The sequence below is a fragment of the Musa acuminata genome, chromosome BXJ3-9, assembly GCF_036884655.1.
Source record: "Musa acuminata AAA Group cultivar baxijiao chromosome BXJ3-9, Cavendish_Baxijiao_AAA, whole genome shotgun sequence".
Lineage (NCBI taxonomy): Eukaryota > Viridiplantae > Streptophyta > Magnoliopsida > Zingiberales > Musaceae > Musa > Musa acuminata.
The window spans coordinates 24,558,409-24,564,943 of NC_088357.1; positions in this window are offsets into that span (position 1 = coordinate 24,558,409).

The following is a 6,535-nucleotide window of genomic DNA, read 5'->3' on the forward strand; positions in this document are numbered from 1 at the left end:
TGTCCTACCAATTAATTTATTTGCAAGATGATTACGGAAGTTTTTCTTGATTCGTGGTTCTTGTGCAAGTTGACTATTCTCCATGCAACCCTCGAAGTGTATCTTTTCTTGTTTAACGTGTCTTGCGAGATAATTTTAGTGTATTCTTTTCTTGGTTGTTGCTACCATTGTTATGGCCTACTTTGCATAACATTACATGATGGTACAATTGGTTTTTTTTTTTAATTATTGAAAATGTTTGACAAAATTACTTATATATTCATAAATGTCATTGTAGTGCATCTTCGTTCATTAACTTAATACCCTTCGAAATTGTTACATGTATTCCTCCAAATTGATTATCTTTTAATTATATAAATTTAAAATTGATTTTTGGGTGAAAGCATTAAAGAGTATTTTAGTTATGTTAAATCTGACTTTGCTATACGAAGGTTAACAGGAGTGACATATATGACAGATTAAAAATTCGAAGACAATGTATCCGAGGTTTAAATATGTGAACGACTGATTCCCTGCTCACTACTGAATCGTAGGGATGGGGCCCAGCAATCATGATATAGCACCACTGTTTCCTGTCCGGGGCAAGGCACGTTAAATCAACATTATCAATACGACCAGATCTAGCCGAGAGACCTAATTGCCGATCCCTGTGGGGTCGCTACCTCCATTTGCTCGGTTTTTATCACCTTATCCACCCTCAAATCTCACTTCTCGCCCTCATGTAAAGCCAGTCTCTTCCCAGATCATTGCGACTGCGCAGTCCAATGGCCTTTGAGGGCTCTTTCTTTTCCTCAGCCCTCTCCGCTGTCCACAAGGAGGTAGAGTTTGGAGTCTCCTCCATCTGCACTGGGTCGTCAACATCTTCTTTTCCGGTTCGTGTAGGGGAAGGCCAATGGCGGCGTCAAGGACTCTGCTTTCTTTGGAATATCAATTACTGACCATATGAAATCAGACATGAGCTTGTCGGTACTGGGGAGTGATAAGGTAGCTTCATATCGGCACTGGATTCGACCACTGGGTTATTGCATCATAGGTTTACAAAGTCAAAAAATCTAATCTTGTTCAATGATGAGGCGGATAAAATTGTTGAATTTTTCTGCCTCAACATAATACTTGATGAAATTTTATATGCAACGAGTGTCTTTGGGCTAGCAGAAACCAAATGTTTCGGTTGGAGTGCCGAGAGCTCAGGCAGCAGTCACAACCCCGGCAATCAAACAAACCACTAAAGGGAAGAAGACAATAAGAAAAGGCAATGTGGTAGTCACAGGAGCCTCTTCCGGCCTGGGACTTGCCACCGCCAAGGCACTGGCGGAGACTAGCAAATGGAACGTGATCATGGCGTGCCGTGACTTCCTTAAGGCTGAGAAAGGTCGCCAAGTTCGCCGGCATGTTCGACGAGAACTACGCCGTTATGCACCTCGACCTCGCGTGGTTGGACAGCGTCCGCCAGTTCGTGAAGAGCTTTCGGCGGCAATCCGAAACGCCGCTCGATGGGCTTGTCTGCAATGCTGCGGTCTAGTCCCCTATCAGGGAGCTCTTCGAGGACTTGAATGGTTCATTACCCCTCGAACCGTCTCATCATCGTCGGGCCGATAACAGGCATGCAACGGATGGTGTCAACACTGCAAATCCAATTACGGTACTGGCTCAAGCTTGCTACGTTTCTCGTGTGATGAACAGGGAATACAAACACTTTGGCCGGGAACGTGTCGCCGAACGCGAACTTAGGCGACCTCCGGGAGCTCGCAGGGGGATTCAACGGGCTGAGTAGTTCGGCCATGATCGACGGCGGGGAGTTCGATGGAGCGAAGGCGTTCAAGGACAGCAAGGTCTGGAACACACATCACCAAAGGTTTCGTGAGCACATCGCCTTGTTCAGGCTCCTCCCCTCCCTTCCAAAAGCAAAAGTACATCACCAAATAAGACTTGCACAGGTATGATGCATTAACCTCTTGATAGCCAAGTACGTGTGGAGCTTTTACTGGGTTGGGTTCACGTGGTGAGCGATCCAAGCTTCCATGTGAGAAATAAAACTTTCGAAAACTATATGCTAGATTGAAATTTAGTATCTTAAAAAAAAAATCATTTGAACCTTTTGAATCACCTCTATCATCACAAAGGAACTATATCGTTGTAGCTTACTAGATATCCAATAAATCCTTAAATTATTAGATCATATGGATGAGATCCAATAAGAGCTAAAATAAAAGCTAATGAGAGATTATTGGATAGAGATCCATTAATATAAAAGGCTTGAGTAGTTAGATGAAGATCCAATGCCCAATAGGGTAGGATCCTTTAGGTTTAAGTTGATAGGGGGTCTCTATAAATACGAGAGAACCAAATAGTCATATGATAGGCTTATTGGTTGCCACCTCCTATAATCCTCTCCCCTTCTTCTTCTCAAATAGCAGGTGTAGAGATTTGGACAGTGAATTGAGGAGCATCTTTGTAACCCCTACCACGTGGATCTTCGTTAGAGAGGAGGACGCTTTCCTTCATCATCTCCCACAGATTTGCAAGAATATAGGGATATACGATTTCCCTAGGTAACACAAATATCTCACACGTGATTTTCAGTTTCGTGAGTTTTTGCATACCAATCTTCGCACGACGATGAACACATTTTGAGAAATTTGTGATTTTATTTTATGTTCTTCCGCTGTACATGTGATATATGTTAGGAACAAGTCGGCACTAAGAAAAGAGGGGGTGAATTAGTGCAGCAGTAAAAACATCAGTTTCGTAAAATCTTCGTATGATTAAAATTGATCTCGGAAGGTGTTTACTTGAAAGCGTATGTGAGCGTAGGCATAGTAAAAGCACAGTAAGGAAGAGAGGTAGTTTGCTATAAAAGTAAATTGCTCAAAGTAAATGCAAACCGAGTTTATAGTGGTTCGGTCGTCGTAACCTATATCCACTCTCAATTCCTCCGACGTTGAGGCCACCAGCATCCACTATCGGTCTTTCTTTAATAGGCGAAGACCAACCAACTTTTACAACTTGATTCTCCTTTTACTAGGTTTAGGAGATAACCCTTATACCCCCACTTACTCCTCTCTCAAACTATTCTAACACTTAGAACTTTGAGAGGAGTTTCATACACAATTGCAATAGATTTTTCTTTCTTTTTCGCTCTTAGTTGTGTGTTATTTAACCAAGGATGAGAGGGGCATTTATAGGCCTCAAGTTGATTCAAACTTGGAGCCTAAAAACATCTCATCTCAGGTTTCCTGGGTATGGGCAGTACCACCGCCAGTGTCAGTTTGACACTGACACTGCACTGGGCGGTACCACCGCCTGACAAGGGCGGTGCCACTGTCTTGTCACGAACGGTCATCGCGCACCCGCAACAACTCCATTCAACGAACTGTTCGTCGCTCGTATCTATATGTATAGCTACTTGGCAGCATGTTTTATCTTGGTTTTGAGTCATTTTGCATGTAAAAATGTAAGTTAGAATAAGTTGCAGTGCTACAAAGTGACCACTCACCGAACTGAGCAAAACAGCCCAAAACAGCTCCGTTTTCGTGTGCCACGAGCTGTTTTCTACAGTTCACTTCCGCTCACCAAAACATCAGCCATCTTAGCCCCTTAGAACCCCCCAAGTGGCACTGGGCTAGATGGGGCTTCGGTATAGTGTCAGGCATTGAACAACCTTTCGCAAGTTCGCACGTTACCTTGACAGGAACTTGTTGTCCCGCCCGGCACCCGGTGAGCAGTTGTTTGTGGACTTGCAGTGTTCGTTCAACCCTCTAAAGTCCTTGTTTTCCCCCTCTCCCTCTTTTCTTTTGTACATACAAGGTGCTCGCTGAATTGCTTATAAAGCTTCCCCTTTTCGCGAGACGTTGGGACTTGTCCGTCGCTCGTTCTTTCGAACTAATCAACTTTCTCTTTTACAGGTCTTTTGGGACCTACGAGAGGTTACAAGTGGGCTAATCTTTGCGTAGCAATGTTGCAAGGGCGAAGCACGACTTAGGCAAGGCAAGCTAAGTTTGCATCTTTGCCATGAGGGTGCCTCGCGACTTAGGCAACACAAGCTAAGTTCGCGTCTTGGCCGCAAGGGTGCCTCACGCCTTAGGCAATTCTAGCTAAGGCCATGACATTATGGTATTAGAGTAGGCAAGCACTTCGAGCGAGCAGCGAAGGAACTTCGCAACTTCGCCATGGCAAAGCATCGTGACAAATCAAGCAAGATGGGGCAAACCGGACCCTTGCACTAAGCAGCCGCAGGTGGGCTGCATGTGCACACTTGCTCTCATGCTATTGGAGCTGCTCAAGAGGAGCACGATAGCAAACATGATGAGCGAGAAGTTGGCTACTCTCCGTGAGTAGAGGAGGCGCAATCTGGAGTGCCAATCGGGAAAAAGAGTCACAAGGAGAGACTCACAATAGTGGAAACCCACTTGGATATTCTTGAAGCAAGCGTGGAGGAACTCTACCATGGCTAACAAAGGCTTGTTGGGGGTAGAGAGCTCAAAAGAGGAAGCGAAGTCCAGGATCGACAAGGTCGAGGCCCTAGTCGACCGACTGTTAGATGACACTAAAGACTCCATGCAACACCTGCAGGTAGTTGTGGCGGAACTCACTTCAAGAGTGGCCATGCTCACAAGAGCACTAAATGTGGGAGGAAGCAACACCCGCGTTGCACCACCATAAAACTTGAGGGCACCCGAGCCTCATGGTTATGGAGGGGCTAGAGATGCCAAAGAACTCGAGAATTTTCTGTTCGACATGGAACAATACTTTCAAGTTACGAGGCCCGATTCTGAAGATACCAAAGTTTCTCTAGTAATAATGTATCTGAATGGAGATGCAAAACTTTGGTGGCGAACCCATTGGGAGGAGATCCAACAAGCTCGGTGTCGGGTTAACACATGGGAGGACTTGAAGCAGGATTTGAGAACTCAATTTCCACCGAAGAACACCGAGTTCATCGCAAGAAGGAAGTTGAGACAACTCCGCTAGAGTACTTCCATCCGAGACTACGTGAAACAATTTTCTGCGCTAATGCTGGACATACAAGATATGTCCGAGAAGGACAAGCTATTCAGCTTCCTCGATGGTCTGAAGCCATGGGCTCAACAAGAACTAAATCGGAGGAATGTCACCGATGTGGTCGGGGCAATTGCTGCTGTAGAAAGACTCACCGACTTTGTTTCCTCTGAAGACCTAGGAAGGAAGAAACAATCTTCAAACAATCACCCTCCAAAATATTCTTGAGGAAAGGAGCTCGGGGGTGAACAAAAGAAGAAGAGTTCCCACAAAGGGCCAAACCCGAAAGGCAAGGCCTCAAAACTTGGAGGATGCTTCTTATGCGGAGGGCCGCACATGGTGAGGGAGTGCCCACAAAAGCATGCACTCAATGCTTTAACAGCTTCCATCCACCCTCCCCCCCCCCCCCCCCCCCCCCGATCAGACAAGGGCAAAGCTGTCGCCTCCCATGGGACTCACTGGTACTTGCATTCAAACTTTTCCCTTGGTGGAACACAGCCCCCCATATACTGATGACTAAGATTTTCATCCAATGCAAAATTCGATGCACGCACGAAAGACCCGCCTCTGCGGTACCATGGCCTTCACTTCTTGAATCCATAGCCCTTCTTGCCATCGTATTGTTCACCGAAGTGGAGCTTCTAGTAGCTCCCGATCATACCTCCGTATAATCTAGTCCCTCACGGGACTATGTCGTGTATATCGCATTTGCCACGAACTATTCCACCACGATCCGCTGCACCATGTCGCCTCTTGGTGACATCTCCATTGCATTTTGATCCTTGTGGGATGAACTCGAATTGTAATCCCTCCATGTGTGGCCTCTGCCAATACATCGTAGGGTCTCTTTCACCTTCGATTTTGTTCGCTCCTTTGGCAATCGACCTTCATCCACCCACTCTTGGGTCACACCTAGATGAAGCATCGCTCTAGGACAGTCCGTTGCCTAGTAGCTCCCGAAGTCCACCGACTTCGTTGTAATTAGTGCACCATTGTCTGGATCCAGGGCCTCTGCCCCTACCAACACAATCTTCGCTGCGCACCACTTCCTGCCTGGCAACTTGAACGACAATACTATGGCATATTCTTCAAGAGTACCCGCCTCCGCGTCCTCTTGCCCCATGCCAAGGCCTTCTAAACCCAACTTCGCCTCCGCAAATTGAGTCGCCTTAGTTCCTCCATCAAATGCTTTTCCGAGATAAGGTGCATGTGCCCAGAAGCTCCCTTTGTCTTTGGCACGCAAGATGAGTCCGCTCCGTCAGAATGAAGGACCCATGGAACAACATGATCCTGCTCTTACCTCTATAAGAGTTCATGTCCTTGACCTCTGTCCAAGGAAAGCACTGTGCCTCTGCTCCATGTTCCAACTTCTATGCTGGCTCCCTTTATGCGGCTTGGGTACTTTGCCAAGTCACACCCAAGTTGCTCCGCTCCTCGTTTTTGCATTGAGTTGATGATGGCGCTCGCGCCCACCATTCCACGGGTTAGCCCTCTCTTGAGTCCGATCTCCATATCGACTCCAAGTGTGACTTCATTT